Source organism: Halichoerus grypus, chromosome 1 (genome assembly GCF_964656455.1).
Source record: "Halichoerus grypus chromosome 1, mHalGry1.hap1.1, whole genome shotgun sequence".
In the NCBI taxonomy this organism is placed as follows: Eukaryota; Metazoa; Chordata; class Mammalia; order Carnivora; family Phocidae; genus Halichoerus; species Halichoerus grypus.
In genome coordinates this window covers 170,169,103-170,195,482 of record NC_135712.1, presented here as the reverse complement: position 1 = coordinate 170,195,482, position 26,380 = coordinate 170,169,103, and positions in this window count along the sequence as shown.

Here is a 26,380-nt window from a genome sequence, read left to right as displayed (position 1 = left end):
TCTCTCTCGCTAATAAATAAATAAAATCGTAAAAAAAAAAAAAAGAATATGAGTAGTAGATATGGGATCCAAATGAGCAAAAATGTGAAATTATTCTGATAAATCCAGGACTCTTGAGCCCTGCAAATTATGTTTGCAAATGTTTTGTTAGTTTCAGTTTAAGTTTCAGGGATAAAGGCTGATTTAGTCTTCTCTCTCCTTCTCCCCTTCCTCCTCATATCCTCCCCCCCTCCTTTTTTGTCCAATGGTTAAAAGGCACGCTGAGAAAAATTTTGTTCCCTATTGTATTCATTGGAATTAGAACTCTTCAGGCTTGTAAGTGGGCCTTTAAAGCCTGCAAGTTGCTGAGGGGCTTTGTGAACTGATACACTCACAGAGCAGACCTTCCACATTCCACTTGTAATAATTCTGGATCCCAGATTTGATCTTAAGGTAGGTTTGTGAAGGCATTGATAACAGGGTCAGGGGACCAACTAACTTCAAACAGGAGGCAAATTGAGGCAGATCCTGGACGCCCATCACTCATTCTGCAGCACAAGAAAATGGGAGCCAATGAGATTCACAAGGAATAAAATTTTGTGACTGAACAACCAAGCTCCCTGTCAAGCATAACACAGAGTAAAACACCAAAGCTATTGTCAAAGGCATTAGCTAGTTTCCAGTCAATTCAGTGCAAACTAGTAAATACTCAGGAGTCTGACGATTCAAAGTGCTATGTGAAACAAGTTCAGGAGTCACGGTTTATCTGAGCGCAGTCCCCTTCTCCCTCTGGGGTAATGACTCTCAGAAGCCCTGATTAGAATTTTATTTCAATTGGTCTCATTTTGCAACTAACCGTCCATAATGTCTGTGGCGTTAATGTTTTCTGTTCTGTTTCACCAGTAAGTTTGAGTTTACAATATTAGAAATCTTAGAAGTCTTTTATATATTGAACCATAACACCTGTGTTGATTAGCAGTGGTACAAGTAAGCTGAAGTTTAACATACTTAAATATTTTTAAATGAAAAATATAAAACCATTAGCTTTTTATACTTTTAGACTTGTAACAGAAACTGGTATCTTTTTACTCAAAACCAAGAATTATTTTTTAAAGAAAATTCTCATCCGTGAATACAAATCAGCCAACATATTATTGGGAACATACATTCTTTAAGAAGCAGGAAAGGAAAGAATTTTATATATGCACTAATTTTTAATTTGAAATACTAGATACTTTTCTTTTTTTGTTACTTTTACTTCCTTTATGACCAGAATTGGGCTTGGTGCTTTGTCGATTTGACCTCCACTCAGCCCATCCCGAGTTTCTGTGAGTGTGAGTTGAGGTGGGGCCAGCAAACTCAGGAAGACTTCTAGAGTTAAGTGCTGTAAAGAGAGACAGGCATCCTGGGAAAGTGAGAAGGGCCTATATTTTGCAGTGGCTCTTCCAGGTATTTATTGCAGTGTAACAAATCACTTCAAACCTTAGTGTCTTAATACCAACAACTATGAATTAGTTTGCTAAAAAATCAGCAATTTGAACAGGGCTCAGAGAGAATAACTTATTTCTGCTCAGATGGGATGACCTGAGTTGCTGACAGCAGCACTGAATGCTGTCTCAGACCTCCTCCTCATCGTCTCTCCACGTGGCTCCTTGGCATGGTAGTTCTGATCTCCAAGGGTGAGTGTGCTGGAGACCAAGGTGGAGAGCTGCAAGTCCTTGGAAGTCACTCTGCATCTCTTCTGAATCCAACAGGTCACTTTGAAGCTGGACAGTAAAATGGTGAGGGCAGATTGTAATCAGCAGGAACTATGGCAATAGGTAAAAAGAGTCTAGTGTGAACTGAACTCAATTTCAATTTGTACAGAGGTGACTGAATGTTTCAAAGGGAGAGTGAAGGGATAAAGGGGTGGGGTGGTGAGCCGGGTCTCAGTAGAGTCAGAGAAATGAAAAAATTATATCAAGCAGGAAGCAGGGGTTGGGCCTATGACACCCATCTGGATTTGCTAACTGGTGCTCTGGAAAATGAGGCTCCTACTTCTCATAGAGGCTGAGAGACAGGGACCCTATTTTCAAGTTTTGACTGAAGCAAACAACAAATTCCTGTGGCAGCCCGAAGTTTTCTTAGGTAAGCACTTTTGGAGAGGGTGAGAGTCATCCTAGAGATGTGGCCTTGAACTGTAAGAAACTGTTCTAATGTTGTATTCAAGTCTTTATGGGTCAAGGTTGAGACCTAGTTGTAAAGGGGCTTGGAGGAGCCAGCTTAGAGACTGGAGAGAGAATCTTGTCATCATACAGGACCTGCCTGGATTCATGTAGGAGGGGACTGAGAAGTGTGTGGCAGCCCGAGGTGCGGATTATTGGGGGACCACATGGAAGGTTACCACAGTGGTTAAAACAACACCTCTGGAGCCAGACTGCCTGGATTCAAAGCTAGCTCAAGATTCTTAGGATATGTGACCTTAGATGAATCACTTATCTTGCTGAAGTTTGGTATCCTTGTCAGCGATATGGGGGATAATAATCAGATCTACCTCATAGATTGTTATGAGGATTAAATGAGATACATAGTATTTGGTCAGTAGTCTGTAAACTCAATAAAAGTTAATTATCAGTACTGTCATGTTGTATCACTGATACACTACATGATCAGGTGAATTCTTTGGGACTACAGATTTTTTAAAAAATATTTTATTTATTTGAGAGAGAGAGAGTATAAGCAGAGAGAGGAGCAGAAGGACAAGCAGACTCCCTGCTGGGTGAGGGCTTGATCCCTGAGATCATGACCTGAGCTGAAGTCAGACACTTAACCTACTGAGCCACCCAGGCGCCCTGCGACTACAAATTTTTCTTTGTCACAGAAGACCACTGAAAAATTGCAAGCTTCCTCATCTTCCCTGAGTAGAAGGAAGGTTCCTATAGCTATGTATTACCATGTCTGTCCTTTCCTACTTCCATACAGGAGAATGTTAAAAGAGCCATTTCTGCCATAAGGTAAACTAAGGCAAGGTCATCCACTGTGCAAAGACCTCTGCGTAGACCACAGTGGACATCCTCCTGGTTGTATGCTTGAATGAAGAAGAGATCATTTCATGGGAATGTGAAATTCACACCTATGCACTTAGCATAAACTGTCCAGCATAAATGTACACATGTATTTCCGTTCTTTTTAGAGACTGATACTGTGTTTTTGGCATTTCATCTGTAGAACCCACTATAGGACAATTATTATGTATGATATAATGTATCAAATATAGTCAATGTTACTCAAAGCAAGAAAGCTCAGTGTAGTCCAAACTTCCTCAATACATATTTGATGTTGAGAACACTCAGGCCTCAAGATGATTCAGTTAATCAGAGCTCAGCATTGCTCGGACCACAAACAAGGGTTCCTTGATTGTACCAGCTCTGAGGAACCAGCAACTAAACTAAAATGACTGCTGATGGGAAAACTTTAAGCAACACAGATCAATTTAAAATTTGAATTACTCATCTATGGTCAATGACATATTATAAAAACACTCTGCAAAATCACTCCAAGCTGGGAAGAATGTGTCAAGAACAGAAATATATGAACACGTTTATGTCAAAAGTAGATGACTTTTATAAAATTGACTTGACTTATGTATGATTTTCACCTAAAACTTTGTTAATTCTAGGTCACTTCTGAAAATGAGGAATTAGGAACTTCTACTCTTGACATCAAATAACCCACAGAGAAATATTTCTTATTCCCTCCCTCCATTATCCCCTAAATGCCCAATTTGGAAAGCATTTCAACACTTTACATTTACCCAAGGACATATGATAAAACTGAAACAACCTGAGCTCTTAAAATAGTGTCTTATACAACAGTTCATCATCATATTTTCATTTGACCTTACCAAGATACCTTCTTTTCCTTTACAGGAACTATAAACTAGGTTTGGCATTAATACCGATTACCTCTATTTAAGTACACACTATTCCCACCCACAGCTGGGGTGCAGAAGGCCTATCACAGTGTTGATGAAGTACCTAAGTCCCAGAGGCACCCTGAGTTATAACAGACTTTGAAATAAGAAGTCCATGAATAATTCAGTGTTGTGGGTCCTCTAGTGGTGGGATTACTTCCCTTAGCACTATACAATAAAACATTTAGTGCGCTTGATCTTAGAGGTAGACAGACTAACGGCCTGGAACAAAATGCGGGCCATTAGATTTGTTCTAAGGCTTTTATCAGTTCAAATGGAGACTAATGGAGAGTTCATGCTTCTTATTTTTGGTAAATCACACCAGCAATTTTGGTTGGAATATATAATAGTGTTGCTACTATTGTTTTGTTTTAAATATTGGGAAATAATCTGGTGGTTGTAATTAAAAATTAAGTCTTGGGGTGCCTGGGTGGCTCAGTGGGTTAAGAGTCCAGCTCTTGGTTTCTGCTCAGGTCATAATCTCACAGCTGTGGGATCGAGCCCCACATCGGGCTCTGTGCTCAGTGCAGAGTCTGCTTCAGATTCTCTCTCCCTCTGTCTCTCTCTCTCACTTTATAAATAATTCTTTCCTGATACTCAAACTAAATGATTGATAGGGTCCCTCATCTAGAGGGATGTCTGAATAATTGGTCTTGTGTGGACAGTAGGGAATTATGGCCTTTGTCATGCATGGTGATGCAATTTCCATAGATCATCAGTCCTGTTTGGAGTGTTTCTTTTCTTGCAGTTGTTCATTTGGACCAGTCTCAGGGGTCTGTAAGCTGTACCACATCAGCAAATATAAGTTTGGCTTGCATAACAAACATTCAAGTCCTTTCTCCAGGCATAGGTTGGAAGTAGATTCCCATTTGGCAGAGACAGACTTGCTCCAGGACAGATTCTCTTTAACTTGTCAGAAACATAAGCTTTTTTTTTTTTTTCTATTTGTTTTGAGCTGGATAGTTCCACTGAGATCACAAGGCTCTTGAGACATGATGAAGCACAGCTTTGAAAGGAGATGAATGTGATTATAATTTTTGGACCTGGCAGCTGAGATCAACTTTTGATTTTTTTTCTTTTGCATGATGGAAGTATCATCCCTACATACTAACCTGTGACATCAAAAAAGATTACATTTCCCATGTATGCAAAAATAATGGTATCTTTGGTCTCCATTCATGTGATTATTGTCAGTGAGCACTTCTTAGACTGTCCCCTTACACATAAATATTTCTGGGATGCCACAACGGGGTATCTTATATATGATCACAAACTAAGTTATTGGCAGAGCACTTAGCTCTGTCTGCTTTGTTCTTCCTCTCTTGGTGTAGTTCCCAACAGATTTTACCCAAGAAGTAATTTGACAAGCTTCACTGCTTATAATCATCCCTCTACTATCAAAGTCAAGGATCATCAGCAGACCTCAAAGTTTTCATTCTTGAGCTGTGTATTAGTCATGATAGCTACACAATGCTGCAGTAACAGATAAACCTGTCAGTCTCAACAGATTACTACAACAGTTTATTTCTCTTTCACACAACAGGCTGCTTTGGCAGTTGTCCTCTAGGTGGTGATGCAGGGATCCAGGAATTTTCCATATTGTGATGATGCATCTGAAACAACTGGCCTCAGAGGCTATCACAGAAGGACAGGGAAGCTTTGTGGCCAAACACTGAATGGTCTACATTGTATCTGGCCACATTCCTTTCCTCAAAATCCAGTTACATGGGGGCAACCTAACTACAAGAGAGGCTCTGGAAATGCAGTCGTCCTGTGTGTCCTGGAAGAGAAAAATGAAATATGGTTAGATAAATACGTAACACAGGGTCTACCCCAGGGAACCGGTGCCTTTCTGAGTTCTAGGCAGCAGCAGGGAGAAAACAGCCTCCCTTGCCCCCTGCAATGATTCTGGCCATACTATGTCCCTCCCTGGATCATGAAATAGAGCACTTTGAGCTCAGAGTCTCACTATTATTTTGCTTATTTCTGGCTCTTACATCTTGAACTATAGAAGCTCAACCAATTCTAAGGGCCCTATATGTCACAGGATACCATGTTCTTTTCCTAATCCTCTTCCATTCTGTCCCTGCAATACATACTACTAAGCTAAACTCTCTCTTCCCTAGTTATAAAGCCAGTTCCTGTTCATGTTTATCTATGTAAATAAGTATAGGGGGAAAAGTGGTAGTGAGATTGCTTACCCTAAAACCATTTAAGCCTCACCTCTGTCACCAAAATGGGCTCTGTAACATGGGTTTTACTTATTTTCAGCCTTTTCAGAATGGTATGTAATGTTGACGCCAAGATGGAACCACTTATATAAGGAGAGTTGAATCAGTTAAGATTGCTTTGCTTTTGGCACCAAGACCTAATGCTCTAGAAACAGTGGCTTAAAATGATGAGTTCATTTTTTCTTCCCTCTCTCCCAATGCCCCCTCCCCTTTTTTAAAAAGAAGTCTGAAGGTAGGTATTTGCTGACATTGGTTCCAGTGCTTACTGATTCTGAATCTAGCAATTCTGGAGTTTCCTTGTCCTTTTTCTCATCTTTGTCAACCATGCTTTAGGAGTCCCTACCTTCACACTTGCAGAGGCCATGTGATATGAGATACTACATCAGATTGAGTACAGAAGCGGATATTAAGCAGATACGAATCACAAAGATTAACAAAATATAAAACGCCTTTTTTTTTTTTGCTTTGGCAAAAATGTTTTTAATACAAACATTATTTCTGTTAATAATTAATGAGTTTGTTATTTTTAAATAAGTTAAGAATACATTTTCGGGTGCCTGGGTGGCTCAGTCGTTAAGTGTCTGCCTTCGGCTCAGGTCATGATCCCAGGGTCCTGGGATCGAGCCCCGCATCGGGCTCCCTGCTCGGAGGAAGTCTGCTTCTCCCTCTCCCACTCCCCCTGCTTGTGTTCCTGCTCTCGCTATCTCTCTGTCAAATAAATAAATAAAATCCTAAAAAAAAAAAAGAATACATTTTCTAAATGTTTTAGATTTAACTTCCAATATAGTACATATTTAATCTACATACACAAAAGTTTTTGGGGGGTCTCCAATGATTATTAAATGTACTGGAGGGATTCTGAGACCAAAAAATTTAAGAAAAGCTGCTTTATAAAATAAGGCTTTAGATTCAGTGTGTATCATAGGTATTAAATCTGTTTTTCTATCATTTGGCTATTGTTTATTGTGGCTTTAGTTATGGGAGTTTTACGATTTTTAGAGAGTCAAGTCTGTGAATTAGTCCCTACATATCCCCACTATGTCTACTATTCTTATGTTGTTTTTTTTTTCGCTTAAACATTATTTTTTATATTTTTAATGCCTAAGCATCTAGTTTTTAATATACTTTAATACATGGATATAATAACTTCTCCAAATATAAAACTAGTTTTCTCAACCTCATATACTGAATAAATTATTCTTTCCTACTTTTTTCATTTGATATATTCCTATGTATATTCATTATTTTAAGAAACTTCTGATTTTCCACTAGTTTTTAAGTATCTCTCTGCTAAAACCAGACAACTCTCATTACCATTGCTTTAAAATAGAATTTTGACATCCACCTGTTATCAAAGGTGCTCCTCATTTTCCTTTTCCATATTTTATTATTTTTATCTACTTGTTTTTCCAGGTAAAATTTAAAGTAACTCTTAAGTTATAAAAAATACACAGTAATATGTTGGTGGGGATTGCATCGAAATTATGCATGCCTCTGGGGAAATTGGACTTTTTTTATACTTCTAAGTCTTCTAGTATTGTTGACCATTAAGTTATCTTCTTATAAGAGGTCAATAAGTTTATATATTCTTTCTTATATGTCTTGCACTTTTTTCCTAGATTTATTTTTAGGATTTTATTGTTCTCTAACTTTCTAAGAAAATTATCCAACCTTAAAATTAAATACTTAAAACTAATACTTAAAATTAACTGGCCTATTTTAAGAGTCCCTACCTTCATCCCCAGTTTCAGAAAAGTTTTGATTATACTCCTCTATCATGTATTAGAAAATCTGAGAGTGAATCATATTCACTTTTCTAACACAAATTTCACATATTATTTGCAAACGAACTACTCTGCCCTGTGTCCCAAGGTTTCTCTATTTCTGAGACCTGTTTCTTGGTTTTTTTTTCCAGCTTCCCAATAGACCCATGTCTTTGGGAAGCTGGAACTTTGGATTGCTCCAAAGGGAATTGAGCAGCTAAATTGCATGCTATGGAAAATCTGAACTTTATGTACTTTCCTGGAGTGAAGGAGAAGTAAGTATAAGAAAACTTTTGCAGAATTTCAAAAATTATTTTCTCAGTTTTCAAGCATCAAGCAAAATTATTTGGCCTGTACTGTTGAAGTATTCCAGCCCTTTTGGAAAATATATAAAGTTAGATACTCTAGCCAAAACTTCAGATGTTATTTGGGCTTTGCCCTGAAAGAAATAGTGGCTTATTTTAACTTGTAAGTTTCATTTTCTTACATATGGGACAAAGAAAGAAACATATGGTTATAATTATTATTTTGTTTTTGAAGAACGGACATACTAGTATTGTATTTTCAGGTATACAAAGTAGTACTTTGATATTTATATACATTACAAAATGGTCACTGCAATGTCCATTTACTGTCACCATACAAAGTTGTTTTTTTTTTACTTTTTTTAATTGTTATGTTAATCCCCATACCATACAAAGTTGTTACAATATTATTGACCATATTCTCTATGCTGTTATCATATCCCTGTATCTTTTTTATAACTGGAAGATTATACCTTTTAATCCCTTCACCTATTTCGTCCATCCCTCTACTACTGCCATTGGACACCTATCAGTTTTTTTCTCTGTACTTATGAATCTGTTTCTGTTTTGTGCACTTATTTTGTTTTTTTAGATTCCACAAATAAATGAAGTCATACAGTATTTGTCTTATTCTGACTTACTTTACTTCGCATAATACCCTCTAGGTCCATCTATGTTGTCACAAATGGCAAGATCTCATTCTTTTTTATGGACGAGTAATACTCCATTGTGTATATATATATACCACATCCTCTTTACCCATTCATCTACTGATGGACATTTAGGTTGCTTCTATTATATCTTGGCTGTTTTAAGTAATGCTGCAATGAACATGGGAGGGTGTATATGTCTTTTCAAATTAGTGTTTTCATTTTTTTCAGATAAATACCTAGAAGCAGAATTGCTAGATCATATGGTAGTTCTGTTTTTTTCATTTTCTTGAGGAAGCCCCATGCTATTTCACAGGGGCTATACCAATTTACACTCCTACCAACACTGCATGAGGGTTCCGTTCTCTCCACATCCTTGCCAACACTTGTCTTTTTGATAATAGTCATTCTGACAGGTGTGAGGTAATATCTCCTTATGGTTTTGATTTGCATCCCTGGTGGTTAGCAACGTTGAGCATCTTTTCATGACCTGGTTGGCCGTATGCATGTCTTTTTTGGAAAAATGTCTATTCAAGTCTCCTTCCCGTTTTTAAATCAGATTTTTTCTTTTGAGATTGAGTTCTGTGAGTTCTTCATCTTCTCCCATACAGTAGGTTGCCTTTTTGTTTTGCTGATGATTTCCTTTGCTGTGCAAAAGCTTTTTAGTTTGATGTAGTCCTATTTATTTTTTCTTTTGTTGTCCTTGCCTGAGAGACAGATCCAAAAAATGCTGCTAAGACCAGTGTCAAAGAGGTTACTGCCTATGTTTTTTTTTTCTAGGAGTTTTATGGTTTCAGGTCTTTAAGTCTTTAATCCATTTTCAGTTAGTTTTTGTTTATGGTGTAAGATACTGGTATAGTTTAATTCTTTTGCATGTGGCTGTCCAGCTTTTCCAACACTATTTATTAAAGATACTGTCCTTTTCCCATTATACATTATTAACTCCTTTGTCATAAATTGACCATATATGCATGGGTTTATTTCTGAGGTCTCTATTCTGTTCCATTGATCTCTGGGTCTTTATGCCAATACTTTACTCTTTGGATTACTATAGCTTTGTAATATAGTTTGACATGTGGGAGTGTAATTCCTCCAACTTCGTTGTTCTTTCTCAAGAGTATTTTGGCTATCTGGAGTCTTCTATGGTCCCATACAAATTTTAGAACTGTTTATTCTACTTCTATGAAAACTACCATTGGAATTTTGCATTGAATCTGTGGATTACTTTGGGTAGTGTGGACATTTTAACAGTATTAACTTCTCCAATCCATGAACATGGTATTTCTTTCCATTTATTTGTGTCATCTTCTTTCATCAATGTCTTACAATTTTCAGAGTACAGGTCTTTCACCTCCTTGGTTAAATTTATTCTTAGCTATTTTATTCTTTTTGATGCAATGGTAAATGGGATTGTTTTCTTTATTTCCCTTTTGTTAGTTCACTATTAGTGTATTGATTTTATATCATGCAACTTTACTGAATTCATTTATCAGTTTTAATAGTTTTTGGGTGGAGGCATTAGGGTTTTCTACCTACAGTATCATGCTATCTGCAAATTGTGATAGTTTTACTTCTTCCTTTCCAATTTGGATGCCTTTTATTCCTTTTTCTTGTCTAACTGCTGTGTGGCTAAGGTTTCCAATACTATGTTGAATGAAAGTGGCAAGAATGGACATCTTTGTGTTCTTAATGATCATAAAGGGAAAGATTTCAACTTTTCACAGAGTATGATGTTATGAATTTCTCATATATGGCCTTTATTATGTTTAGGTACATTGCCTCTAAACCCACTTTGTTGAGAGTTTTATCATAAATGGATTTTGAATTTTATCAAATGATTTTTTCTGCATCTATCAAGATGATCATGGGATTTGTGTTCATTATATTTATGTGGTTTATCACATTGATTTGTGGATGTTGACGTGCTTGTATCCCTGCTATAAACCCCCCTTAATCATGTTGTGATCTCTTTAATGTATTGTTGAATTTGGTTTACTAATATTTTGTTGAGGATTTTTTCATCTATATTCATCAGGGATATTAGCCTCTAGTTTTTTGGTTTGTGTAGTGTCTTTGTCTGGTTTAGTATCAGAGTAATGCTGACCTCATAGAATGAGTTTGGAAGCAGTCTTTTCTCTTCTCTTTTTGGAATAATTGGAGAATGGTAGGCATTAACTTTATTTTAAATGTTTGCTGGAATTCACCTGTGAAGCTGTCTGTTCTTGACTTTTGTTTGTTGGGAGCTTTTTGATTACTGATTCAACTTCATTACTATTAATTGATATGTTCAGATTTTCTATTTCTTTCTCATTCAGTCTTGGAAGATTGTATTTTTCTAGGAATTTATTTCTTCTAGGTTTTCCAATTTGTTGATATATAATTGTAGTAGTTTATGATCCTTTGTATTTCTGAGGTATCAGTTGTAATTTTACTTTTATTTCTGATTTATTTGAGTCTAATCTTTTTTTCCCCCAATTAGTCTTGGTAAGTGTCATCAACTCTGTTTATCTTTTCAAAGAACCAGCTCTTAGTTTCATTAATCTTATTTTGTCTATAATTTCCTTCTTTCTACTAACTTTGAGCTTTGTTCTTTTTTAGTACTTTTAGATTTAAGGATATAACCCACCTCTTAAAACTGTTTTTGCTGCATCCTCTGGATTTTGGAGCATTGTGTTTTCATTTTCATTTGTCTCAAGGTATTTTTTTATTTTCTCTTTGATTTCTTCATTGACCTATTGGTTGTATAGTGTCATGTTGTTTAGTCTCTATGTATTTGTGCTTTTTCCAGTTTTCTTCTTACAGTTGATTTTTAGTTTCATACTTTAAGAAAAGATGCTTGATATGATTTCAATCATCATAAATTTATTGAGACTTGTTTTGTGACCTAACGTGATTTATACTGTTTCATGTGCAATTGAGAAGAATGTGTATTTTGCTGTTTGGGGGATGGAATATTCTGTATATATTAAGTCCATCTACTGTAATGTGTTGTTCAAGGACACTGTTTCCTTATTGTCTGGATGATCTATCCATTGATGTAAGTGGGGTTATAGTCTCTTGTTAGATGGATCCCTTATTGTCATGTAACACCCTTCTTTGTGACAACCTTTATTTTAAAGTCTATTTTGTCTGACAGAAGTATTGCTACCCCTTTTCTTTTGCTTCCATTTGCATAAAATATGTTTTTCTATCTCTTCATTTTTAGTCTGTATGTGTCTTCAAGTCTGAAGTAAGTCTTTTGTAGGCAGCATATAGATGGATCTTTTTCTTAATCCATTCAGTAGGTCTGTGTCTTCTGGTCAGAGCATTTAAACTGTTTACATTTAAAGTAGTCATTGATAGATAAGTACTTTTTGCCATTTGGTTAATTGTTTTCTGGCTGTTTTTATAGTTCTCTGTTCTTCTTCCTCTTGCTGTTTTATGATTTGATGATTTTCTTTAGTGTTACATTTGGATTTTTAAATTTTTTGTGTGTCTATTACAGATTTTTGGTTACTGTGAGGCTCATATATTTTATATATAACTGCTACATATATAGCAGTATATTTTAAGTTGGTCATCATTTAAGTTTGAACGCATTTTAAAAGTGCTACATTTTTACTCCCCTCCCACTGTGTTTTAGGCTTTTGACATATTTAACATCCTTTTATGTAGTATATCCCTTAAGTAATTATTGTAGATTTAGTTGATTTTACTACTTTTGTGTTTTAACCCTCATACTACCGCGTTAAGTGCTTAATCCACTACCTTTTCTATATGTTTGTCTTTACAAGTGAAATTTTTTTCATATATTTTATTTCTAGTTATAGTGTTTTGTCTTCTACTTAGATTAGTTCCTTTAATATTTCTTGTAAAGCCGGTTTAGTGGTACTCCTTCAGTTTTTGTTTGGGAAACTCTATCTCCTATTCTGAATGATAACCTTGCCAGTAGAGTATCCTTGGCTGTCAGTTTTTTCCTTTCAGCACTTAGCAGTCCATAAGAGGGTAGCACAGTATCGTCAAATTTTCTGCAAAAATCCAATTATAGTCTTGGGGTGTTTCCCTTGTATGTAACTAAATGTTTTTCTCTTGCTGCTTTAAGATTCCCTTTTTTTTTAATGTATTTTTTTTATTATGTTATGTTAATCACCATACATTACATCATTAGTTTTTGATGTAGTGTTCCATGATTCATTGTTTGCGTATAACACCCAGTGCTTCATGCAGAACGTGCCCTCTTTAATACCCATCACCAGGCTAACCCATCCCCCCACCCCTCTCCCCTCTAGAACCCTCAGTTTGTTTTTCAGAGTCCATAGTCTCTCAGGTTTGTCTCCCCCTCCGATTTCCCCCCTTCATTCTTCCCCTCCCCCTATTAAGATTCCCTTTTTATCTTTTCTATTTGACATGTTAATTTTAACGTTTCTTGGTGTGGATCTCTTTGGGTTCATCTTGTTTGGGAATCTTTGTATTTCCTGGACCTGGAGGGCTCTTTCCTTCCCCAGGTTATTCACGTTTTCAACTGTGTTTCTTCAAATAAGTTTTCTGCCCCTTTTTCTCTCTATTTCTGGAATACTTATAATGTGAATATTATTTTGATGTTTTCATAGAAATCTCTTAAATTATCCTCATTTCTTTGAGTTGCTTCTTCTCCCTGCTATTTTGGGTGATTTCCACTAACATGACTACCAGATAACTGCTTCATTCTTCTGTATCCTTGTATCTGCTGTTGATTCCCTCAACTGGATTTTTTATTTCTGTTATTGTATTCTTCAACTTTGATTGAGTACTTGCTTATATTTTCTACCAAAATTTTCACTGAGTTCACCCTTTCTTCTCCTGAGTTCAGTAAGTGTCTTTATGGCCATTATTTTGAACTTTTTATTAAACACATTGCTTATTTCTGTTTCATTTAGTTCTTTTTCTGAGGTTTTGTTTTGTTCTTTTGTTTGCAACATATCCCTGTCTCCTCATTTTGCCTGTTTTTGTTTTCATGTATTAGTTCAGCTATGTCCCATAGTTTTGAAATACTGGCTTTTTATAGGATATATCCTGTAGGGCCTGGAAGTGCAATCCATCCTGGCTCCCAGAATCAGGTGTTGTAGATGTGTCCACTGTATGAGCTGCATGTGCCCCCCCTGTTGTGGTGGGTCTGCAATGGCTGCAGGCATGCTGGTAGGTAGGATTGGTCTCCAGCCTGTCTGGCTGCACAGTCTTTGTTTGGCTGTAAGGCCCAGCTGCGGTTGTTGTGGGCTTGCCAGTAGGCAGGATTATTGTCCTTGCAGCTGTAAGACCCAGCCAAGGTGCAGGGTTGTGCAGAGCTCTCAGCAGGGTGCTTCCCCTGGTATTAGCAGTATACAGGTAGGATTCCCAAAGGTCTGCTGCCCAGGTGTCAGTCCCTGGGCAGAGGCTCAGCTGCCTCCTGCATCACTGGCAGGTGCTCCAAGATCAGTAAGTGGGTCTCCTTCACCCACAGTCTGTGTACCTTTTGATTTGGTGTTTCTGCCCTGGTTTTTGGGGTGAGTGGGTCTGTGCATGAGCCCCTTAACAGCAGGTCTTCCTTTCTGTACAATTCTACAGTTTTCCTGAACATATTTCCTGTTGGTATTCAAAGTCAGCTGGTTTGGGGGCTTGTCTCTCCTGTGCAGGATTTAATGGTTGAGGTGCTTTATATGGAGTTTCAATCTTTCACTGCTTAGGCAAAAGACCATGGAGTGCCATGTCTTGGTGTGTTTTATTCCTTAGTGAGACCATATCTCTGCCTCTTCTACATTTCCCCATGCTGCCCCTTACTGTGGAGGCTCTCTGTTCATCCAGTTTTTAGGTTCCCTTTAGTGGGAATTATTCCAAATGTAGATTGTTGTGTCTATGGAAGGTGAGCTCAGGATCTTCCTACAGCAACACCTTGAGGAGCACTTGAACTCTTCATTTTTAAATGTCTTATCAGTGTTAAAATGTTCAAACCAGGCAACATGACATCTTTTATTAAATTGTTTAACTCAGTCTAATATTAAAAGCAAGATAAAAGGCCCCAAATGGAGTTGCTTACCAAGCCCATGTCACCAAACAGGTACTTGATTTATTTATAAGTTTCAGCTGTCTTAGAAATGGAACCTTTATTCCATTTTTCAGTCAGGAATTGCCTGATCAACACTAGGTAACCTGCCTGAGGGACCCCTACCATCCATTATAGGGAAAATAAACTTGTAATAACAACACACTTTTTGCCTAGTATTACCTTGTTCCTGCTCCCTTCTGTCTATATAAATCTTTCATTTTGTATAGCTTCTCAGAGCTCCTTTCTATATGCTAGATTGGATGTAGCCCTATTCATGAATTGTTGAATAAAGTCAATAAGATCTTTAAAATTTAGTCAGTTGAATTTTTTGTTTGGTGGCAGTGATAGGCTTGATGACTTTGGCGACAATGAGAAACAGAGGCATTGGTCCCTTCAAAACTTTTGAGTCTCTTTCTTGCCATTTGCGGGCCATGGGTAAGTTCTTCTTAGATGCGAGCTCTTCTCTTTTTTGTGTTGAGATCCCAGTCTAATTGGCTTTCCAGTCTAGGATTAACAGGTCAGTCTAGATTAATGAGAGGTTTTAATAAAGCACCAGTTCTTAGGCCTTAGTTAGTCCACAGGCCCAGTCCAGGGATTTGCTGGTCACCTTGAGCTGGCAGACAGTACCACCTGGAACCCACGTCCTTAACCCTTGGTTAATCTGCAATCAGCATTTGTTGGAGTCTCCTGGTTCAGTCTGTAGTTCTACTTTGGGAACTGCTGGTGGTGTGCACCAAAGGCATTCTTTTGGCTAATTCATAGTATCATCTCTGGTTACTGCTGGTGTCCATAGTTCTGTTTATGTCATGTTCACATTAGCAGAAACCAACAGTAACTGGGGAAAGGATTAATAAATTTATTCTTAGTGGGAATCTCAGAAGCCAAAGTTGAAAAAAACTGGTGGGCATGGGTCAACCAGTTAAAAAGTGTTAGAGCACTCACCTCCTAATTCTTATATGTGGCACCACACAATCTTTAACCCATTGGTACACCTCTCTTAAGTATTAATTTGGCTCCAAGAGACTCGAGGCTTTAGCTAAAGAAGTAGGAGCCTAATTTCAGGGAATTGAGTGTACCACCTTCTGGCACCACTGCTTATTTTACATCTTAGTACGATAGTCCTGAAAGCTGTAAGTATCTGTGAAAATGGCAAAATATTACTAAGACAGTCTAGAATTACAATGGTCATTATGAGAAATGTTCCAGTTAACAAGTGCACTTGAAAGTGATGGCTCCCAAATCAAACAAACAGAATGGGTTACCTATTTTAATTGGCAGGCAGAAGTCTCCCAAAGTTTTCAAGATTCCAAAATAACTTCATTGAAACATTCACTGCAAAAGGCTAAGGAAACATTAAAGACAGGAGGTAACTAAAAGACTGACATGATCCTAATTCTCCCCTCTATCCTCCTTTACCTGAGTGCTCACTGTCTACTAATCCTCTATCTGAATTCCTTTCTACTCTGAAGAGACTAAAAGACTGTAAACAACAGATGACCAAGTTCTTAAAACACTCCTATATCTACCCTCAAAGGAGAGCCCCCATATGGACAGCTCCCAGGATTGATGGGACTCTAAGGGATTCTCTGATAAACTGCTACCCATTATTCCCTTAAACAGCCAAGGAGAAACTAAAAATTAATCGGAAACCTTGCAAAATTCTGGTAGATATTGGGACTATTTTCTCTACTTTGAACCCCACTTACTCTGGAGCCTGCAGATAGGATCCTGGGAAGACTCATAGAAGCCAGGGACGAGTTAGAATTCTTACCAGAATCAGCTCTTCCAAATCTCTGTAGTGTCCAAATCTCTGTAGTGTCCAATCATGAGAGGAAGGTAAAATGTCATGTGATCTGTCCTTTCTAAATCTAGACCACTTGGTTACTGATCCTTTCCCTCCCAACAATAACTATTGCTGTCTTTTTTGCCTTGTGTCCTGAGAACTTGGACTGACAACTCTCAGGTGGGGGGGTCCCCAAAAATATGGTTGGACAGAAATGTGGGTTGCACTTCATTTGCAGGTTAGGATCCTACTGATTTTTGCCAACTCTCAGGAAATTTGCCTAAGTGGCTATCTTTTGGCTATTTGGTGGGGTGGGGGGCGGGGGGGCGCGGGGGGGGGGCGGGGCATACCTGTTGGATTCATGGGTTATTCAATACTGCTAGAAATATTTATTGTTTGTTCCAGCTGAAACCTGACAAAATATTTGAAAGGATTTTTTAAAATAGGCTTATGGTCAGAAGTTGGCCAAACTGGGAGCTGATATTCACAGCCTGATAGCTCTTTTTCAGGCCCTTCCCCCTAAGCTAATATGAAACTATGCACCCACAGGGGAAGAAAAACAGTCCAAAGAGAAGCAGCTCTAAATCTACAGCATAGTAATCTTTTGATTTCCATCTTCATTGAAGATTTTCTCCCTGATATAAAGAAGCAAAGTGAAGATAATGTAGTTGGATGGGTGGCAAATCCCTTAATTTCATTCAGGTTGCAACCCAATTCTTGAGGAATTAAAAACAACTGTCCTTGTGTTATAAATTGTTTACAAAAACAGAAATGCAGCTCTAGAAGCAAGTCAAAGGCCACCTATCCTTTTTATTAATCCCTAAACCTCTCCTATTCATCTCAAAAGGATTGTAGATGTTATAAAAGATCTGGATTTAGGGAACAAAAGTCCTTCTTGGTGTAACTTGCCTTCTTTCTCTGTATCTTTTGTGATGTAAAATCATGTATTTTATCCTCTTTAGGAAACAAGGTCATTCTTACCAGAAAGAAAAAAAAAGGCTAATTGAAAACTAGGCCTATGAAAATCTTAAAATTCTTTGCCACAAACGTTAGTGAAAAGTTCAAGCCATTTTAGCATGTACCTTAACTTACTTCATCTGCCAGAAACACAACGTGGATCTGACTGTTCTTGTATAAACTAGTGAGTTTTGCACTATCATATCAGCCTTTTTTTTTTTTTAAGATTTTATTTATTTGACAGAGAGAGACAGAACACAAGCAGGGAGAGTGGGAGAGGGAGAAGCAGGCTTCCCGCTGAGCAGGGAGCCCAATGTGGGGCTCGATCCCAGGAACCTGGGACCATGATCTGAGCCAAAGGCAGACACTTAATGACTGAGCCACCAAGGCGCCCCCATCATACCAGTCTCGATGGGGTTTTGGAATATAGGTGAGGTTCAGTGGGGTGAGGTCTGGAGCCAATGACCAAGAAAGAATTCTTGAGACGTCTTTGGTACAAAATGGTGGTTTATTAAAGCACGGGGACAGGACCCGTGGTCAGAAAGAGCTGCTGCACCAGGGTTGTGAGGGGTGGCTGATTATATACTATGGGGTTGAGGGAGGTAAGGAAAAGGGAGGTTTCAAAAGGATTTTCATATGTTAAAGAAGACCCACAGGATACTGGAGGCCTTGCTATTGTCAAGTTAAGGTTGTTTTTCCCTCCAGCAAGTCATTAACATGAAGATAGTTGGGAGCTTCCTGGAGGAACATTATACTCTGCCCAATGGACTGCAGGTTATAAGGACTTTTAATTGTATCTACATTTCTTTCTGGAAGCTAGGCCTTTGATAGAAATGTAAATTGCTAAGACTTTTGTAAACTGAGGGAGACTCCTGTCTTGCAGGATTGTGATGTCTATAAATTAACTATTTGTTTTTCCTTTCCTTAGCTTTAGGGCAACCAGGAGTGCACGAGGAATGTCATGTATATCCCTTAGGGGAACTTGTGAGGTGTCAGCTTCTGTTTTGTCCTCAACTTGCTTTCTGTTCCCTCATCAGTTTTATGGATAAAATTTTAAAACAAAAGCTGTAAGATCGGTTTATGTCTGTTCATATGCTTATATATGTCTACGTATGTATGTTACAGATGTGATTTTTTTTCTACCTCTGGTTAGTATTACCCAAAGTAATTTTTAAGAACCTCTATTTAACTGATTTAAAAACAAGTGCTAAATAAATTAGGTATACTCTCAGAAATATAAAAACTAACCCAAATGTTTTTAAAGTCCATGTGATCTATGATAATCTGTAGTAAATAAAAGCTAATTTAAGTGTATTGGTTTAATTAAAACAGGCATGTCTTTAGAGCTATCAGTATTAGATATAATATGGGCATATGGCTTTTATTCATCCCAGGTTTACTAAAAGTTAAATAAGCTCATGTCTGTTACAGAATTTGTCAGCAAGAAAGATGAGATGATAGGTGTTTAATGTCTCATGAAATTTTCATAAGCAATCTAAACATAGTTAAGAACAGGTAAGTAGATGTAAGTAAGATAAAAGTTTATAAATAACTTTTTAACAATAAATAATTACACTTTATGGCACATCTACTTAAAAATAGGTAAAATTATACTGAGATATATCAAATGATGGATAGTCATTGAAAATCTAAATTGTTTCCAAATAAGATAAAATACTCAAACATTAACTACTGAATGTAGGTTTATCCACTGCTGTCTCCTTTTTACAGAAGAGGCAAAACTATTTGGGTCTATTAGTAACATGCTTTGTACCACATTGAAAAATTTACTATAATAGAGAATATACTTCTAGAAATTATGAAATGTATTTATAAATTTGCCAACCACGAAATCCTGGTCTAATAGTCCACAACTGCTTACCTCTTAATTAAAGATTCTAAGTGTTAAGAATTCTAATCAATAAATTTAATTAAAACTTAGAAATAGTAAGAGTAAAAGCAAACAAATATTTGGTTGTTCCAGAATAAGAAAAAACAGCGAAATCTGAATGGATATAAAAATGTTGAAGATTTATGGAAAAGGAATCTTGGGAAAAGAATTTTGTGTATGGCCAAGCTAAGATTGGAATGATTTAAGTTTTTAAAATAAGTTTTAATATCAAAAGTACACTGATAAAAATCAGAACTTGGTTTTCTCTCCACTAAAAGAACAGAATTTTCTTGGACTTTTGATCTACTTTTGGTAAGAGATTATAAAAGTTTCTTTACCTTTAAGTAATCTGCCTGGACAGCAAAGATTTTCTAACCAAAATAATTAATGTGAAGCACAGTAGTCTTTTTCAGGTCTTTGATTACTTAAAAAAACCCCAGTCTTCTCAAGATTAAAAGAGCTAAGTTTTGTTTATAATTATGTGACCTTTTGTATTTGCCTTTAACATCTTCTATTGTTACTTTGGTGAAATATTATTTCATGATAATTTGTGATCCTATTATTCAAACTTTTTGACATTTTCCCAAAATCGATTTCTAAATAGAGCCTTTGTGATCTCAAACTAAGTTTCTGATTTCTGAGTGCCTCAAAATCTCAAAGGATTTGTCTTCCACTTGGAAGATGTTAAACTAACTGGTTTATTCCATATGTTAAATTATGTGGGAAACATCACCAATAAAAAGTAATGCTAAACCTTCTTAGGTTATATGGATGCATTTTGTTAATATAAGTGTTTTATAAATTAAATGAAATTCCTAAAATCTGATATTGTCCTAGTATAATGTTGTCAGTCATAATTCAGTTATTATCTTAAGGAAATTTGGTTATTTCTGTGATAAATAAAATTTTGTCAGTTCCATTATAATGAACTCTCATCAGATCTGTAACCATGAGCAGTTTTAAGGTTTTTTTTTGGGGGGGGGCATTTCTGTAACATTTTATTCTGATACTTTTGCAAAAGTTGGATTCATGGAAGGGATCCTACCAATACTGTTGACCACTGACACCACTGCCGAATTACAAGGTGTCAAGCCTCAGGTGCATAATTCACAACTGATGAAGTCTCCACCTGACATCTGATCCTGTGTAAAGATGGAGACTTCCAAATCATGTGGGCTAAGAAGAGAAGTAGCCGATGTCAAGGTACACTGCTTCCTCGAGAAGTCTGACCAATAATGTATCTTTCTATCCTACCCTCTCTGATCATCCTCTTCCTAATTTTTACACTATGAAGGTCTTTATGATTATTTTGTCTACCTTTTGCCTTGCTCTGTCCTGGAAAGATAATGCTATTATTCAAATATATCTGGCCAAGAGTGCCTGGGTGGCTCAGTCAGTTAAGTGTCTGCCTTCGGCCTAGGTCGTGATCCCAGGGTGCTGGGATCGAGCCCCCGTGTCGGGCTCTCTGCTCAATGGGGAACCTGCTTCTCCATCTGCCGCTTCCCCTGCTTGTGCTCTCTCTCTCAGATAAATAAAATCTTTAAAAATATATGTAACTGGCCATTACAAGGGGGATAACCCAACCCAAAATAACTGGTAGGTTTGCCACTATGCTGGTAATCCTATAGCTTTACCTGTGACAAACTTTTCCCTGATTTCCAATGCCTCAGCTTCTCTGGAACAAACTCAGCCCCCTCGCCTTTATGTCAGACTCCCTGACCCTGGGGGTCCATTTCCCTGTCTTTGGGTAACAACCTTAAACCCAGGAAACCTTGTATCCAGGCTCTGTCCAAAGAAAGGGACACAATGCAAGGTTAACCAGAATAAAACTGCCTGTGATCTACAGATGCTTAAATTTTACAGATCTCCATGGCTGTCACTTTTCCAGCCCTAAGCCACAGACACAAATGGGAAATATCAGGATGCATTCATGACTCAGTATTAGCTATTTTTGGCAGATTGCTACTTCCTGGCTAGGAGTAAGTACCAATGAGGCTATGACCAGGAACCTCTGGTAAACTCTTGAAGATATTGCAGAATCTGCTACTAAAGCAATAGCTGCCCCAAACAACAAAATCCCTAGATTCTCTGGCCAAAATTGTTCTGGATACTAAGGTAGCCCTTGATTATTATTTTTTCAGTTGAGTAAGGAGGTGTTTGTGCTATGGCCAACACCACTCGCTGCACTTGGACTGATATTTTTGGGGAAGTTGAGACTCAGCTACATAAAGACTACTGAATAAGCCAGTTGGATTGAAAAAGTGAGTCCTTCAATGAGGGCTTTCTTTGACTTACTTGATTCTGATTGTTTTGGGTCTTAGGGACCGTGGCTTTGAAGGACACTCCAGACATTGGGAATTACCCTACCTATAATAATCATAGTAGCTTCACGAGTATGTTGTATTCTCTCAAAAGCTTTAAATGAATGTTCACAGCCTTAATCACCAACCAAAAGATCTCTCTAAGACTAGAATATCAGAAAGGGAATGAAGAAAATGACCAACTTAAAGAATGTGAACCAAATATCATAACTTGAATACCACAAAGAGATTCAGCAAAAATCTCCAAGAACTCCACAGTGGTGCCTTACATTTTGATCTCATTCTGAGAGTCTGATCGAAAGTGTGGGACAGATTGTTAAGACAACAGGCCCAAGGGGCACCTGGGTGTCTCAGTTAGTTAAGTGTCTGCCTTCAGCTCAGGTCATAATCTTATGGTCCTGGGATCTAGCCCTGAGTCAGGCTCCCTGCTCAGTGGGGAGTCTGCTTCTCCCTCTCCCTCTGCCTCTCCCCTCCCCCCCCACTCCTATTCTCTCTCTCTCAAATAAATAAAGTCTTAAAAAAAAAAAAAAACAACAAAGACAGCAGGCCCAAAATGGAGTCACTTATGCTAAGCCTCATGTCACCATATGAAGACTTACAGTTTTGGCTCTTCCAGAAATGCAATCTTAAACCAATCAATTAGGACCTGCCTGATCAGCACTAGTTAGGTAATCTGTCCAATAGATTCTGGCCATCCCCTAAAGGAAAGTAAGCTTGTAATAACCAACTGGCTTTTTTTCCTAGTGTAACTTCCTATTCCTACTCCCATCTGCTTATAAAACTCAATTTGGACAGTTCCTCAGGACTCCTTTCCATCTGCTAGATTGGATGCTGCTTGATTTGTGAATCTTTGAATAAAGCCAATAAGATTTTTAATTATTTTTTAGAGAGAGAGAGGGTGCACGTGATTGGGGATGGGATGGGTTGGGAAGGGGCAAAGGGAGAGAGAATCTTAAGCAGGGGCTCGACCTCACAACCCTGAGATCATGACCTGAGCAGAAATCAAGAGTCAGATGTTTAAATGACTGAGCCACCCAGGTGCCCCAAGCCAATAACATTTTTAAAATTTACTAATAATCTTCTTGTAAGAAAAAAATAAAATTTACTGATAATCCATGATGGGAAAGTACTGTTATTAATAAGGGGTCATGTTAGGAACAAAGACATCTGATATTTTAGGTTTAATGAAAATTTTAAAGTAAGTCTCCTTTAAATCATTGTGACTTGGAGAAACATCCCAAGGATACTCCAAAAGAAATGACTATTCATTATGGTGGGTTAAAATAATAAGAAAATATTAAACTTTGTTTGGGATTCTCTTTCAAAAGTAAGGACAGACATATTTTTTAAGTTTCTATCAAACATGTCACTTTTTAATTTAGAGCTTAAAAAAAATTGTAAAAGTCCACTCATTTTCTAAATAAATTACATTACACATCATATAAAAATATACACACGTATAATAAAGAACTTACCATTCTCAAAAAGTTAAGAGTTCTAGGTACATTACTTCCTTGGAGATGGACTATTCAACTTCCATTAGTTTAAAACAACTCCAACTCTGAGATCTGTTTATTATAGAAAAATTGATTCATAATTATGTGAAATTTGTATACCATTAAACAATTTTTCCAAAGAATTGACTACTGTTGTAATGGGCTTGTTTACTTAAACAATTAAATTACCATTTAATGAGAAAGAAAAGTTGTAGCCAATTAAAGACCAAACCAAAAGACACACTGCATTCATTTTTCAGCAATTAATTGATAACTTGCTTACGATGGGTTATCTAACAATTAGCCAGGGAAATATTTCTGGAAATAGAAAGCATTAATGCTAATGTGTTCTTGATTGATTCTTTTCAAATCCATTTACCACATTATCTAATGTGGCATAAGCAGGAAATCCCTAGAAAAGATTAATATTCAAAAACACCTCTAAGCCTTCTGGTGTTGGGAGTCGTAATTGTTTTGGCAACATAAATCGTTAAAGGAATTTCTAAAGACACTTCTCAGCCATCACAAGCGTCAGAGTTAAAACAAGAAGAATAAAGAGTTTTCTAGATGCTGATCTGTATGTTAGAGACCGGCAGCTCTCAGTCCATTCTCAGCCTGTGTGACTACTGCTATACTAATGCTCACACAGCCATGACAATGGCCAGGGCCATGCATGGTTACAGGTGTCACATCTAAACGCCACCTACACCACCAAAAAAGCATATCGTAAGTGACTATGAGAGACATTAACCTTGACTCTTCTCTAGTTCATATTTTAAAAGTCATTTGTAAATTTTTAACTTGACCTTTTAGCATGATTTCAAAATCAAATGTGACTCAGTGGGTCATTGTGCTGTATTGTTACACCACGATTATGAATTTCTAAAGTACTTAACTTTGCAACTCCTGTGAGTGTGATTCATGATGTCTACCTCTTCAGGTAAAATTTTAAAGACTCATCCAATTGTCCAGGTGTTCAACTAGGGTCCTTAATATGACATTTGACTCTTGGTTGGGGGAGGGGGCAGGAAACATTGGTTTGGTGTAAATAAAATATCTAAATCAGGGTTTCTCAACTTTAGCATCATTGATATTTGGGGCAGGGTAGTTTCTTTCTGGAGGAGGGCTCTCTCATGCATTGTAGGATATTTGGCAGCATGTTTTCTCCCCAGTAGATACCAATAGCAGCCCCCCAGTATGACAACCAAAATTTCTCCAGACGTTGCCAAATAGCCTCTACTTGAGAACCGCTGTCTAGATCATCACACAAGTATGAAATGCTTATGTGTACATCGTGTGTGGTTATGCAGGCAAAGCCCTGGGAACCAGTTATTCACACTGATGTCCCCTTACTGACAAATCATGTACTTATATAATCACTTCTGGCACTACTCCAGTTTTTCTTTGAAAGAAGAGGGAATCTTTATACATGAAAAGTCACCTGCAGGAGGCATATTTTTCTCTTCTTCAGAGAGAGCCAAATCAGGTGTTTGACAAAGAAATTTATAGGTTGCTAAAAATTTGTAGTTCATTTCTTAGGGGCAAATTGAATCTATTTGTCCAAATGATGTGGGATTAATCACCAGGAAAATGTTTTTACATACACAAGATATCCTTATCCTGGGTTTTTGAACTACAACAGTCTCAAGTGTTCTACAGGAAAACGAGTCTGGTGTTGACTCATAGTTCACCTGTTTATGATAGTCTTCATCTGGGCAGACAGTAGAGAGAAATTACATGAGTTCTATTAAGGCTTAAACACTACCCATCTATCCCAATAGAACAGACAAAAAAAGATAATTTTTCTCACTATCACCATTACCTTCAGTCTGTGTGAAATTATTACCTCCATCTACAGAAAACCAATGGACCATTTTAACTATTTATTCCACTCAAGTTGTCAAACTAAAACAGAGTGAAAATGCCAATAATTTACAGCTAGGTCTTAACGCACTTCTAGCATATCACAGATGGAAACCTAAACGCATAGTAGACAGTTTTCATCAATAGAAGAAAAATAACTGGCCAGACCAGGGTAGACCAAAATCTATGTGGATAAGCCCTCACCAAAAGGAATTCACATTTAAGTTTTCATTAAATATATTTTTCCATCACCTTTCATGCTGCTAAGGCTTGACAGCACTAATCTTTTATTTCTGCACCCTGAGGAGGCTAGCACTGGGTCTGGCACTGAGAAAGTATAGTCAACAAAATGTTAATTGAATAAACACATCAATAATAGTTAATTCTGTTTTTATCAGATAAGACCGTGACTATAATTACACAGCAATGTGGCTTGTATGTAGTGAGACAAGGAAAAACAAAGTACATCTGTAATTTTTTTGTCTCAAAATTTAAAATAAATTGACATTTATCAAAATAAGCATCTGCTTTATAGAATTGCATAAGGTATGAAGATGTTTGTAAGCAGAAATACAGGTGAGACAAACTAGAGAATGATTCAAAATGGTTTAAAAACATACCTTAAAATACCTTTTTATAAAAACAATTTAAATGTAACAGGCTTGTAGAATACTTGTAAAATACAAAAATAGATGTTAAGGAATTCTCTTAATTCTCATAATTCCATTTCCCAGCTATAATACAATTTAATATATTGCCTTACTTTACATAGAAATTGTTGCAGTCAGTTCACATAATCTAATAAATATATCTGGTTCTTTAAGTTAACAATATATTATGACTATTTCTAATGTCTTAAATATTCAAACACATTCTTTTTAAGGGTTGTTAAGATTTCACTGCAATGCATGTACTGAGAATGGCATAACTATATACCTATTACTGGCTATTTCTCAGTTTAAAAAATATATATTATAATTGCTAACTATGACCTTATTTAGAAATAGAGCCATTGCTGATGTAATAAGATGAGGTCATACTGGAGTAGTATGGGCCCTCATACCAGTATGACTGATGTCCTTGTTCAAAGAGGGGAAATTGGAATGCAGAGACATACAGAGGTAAGAGATGTAAATAGACACAAGAAGAGAG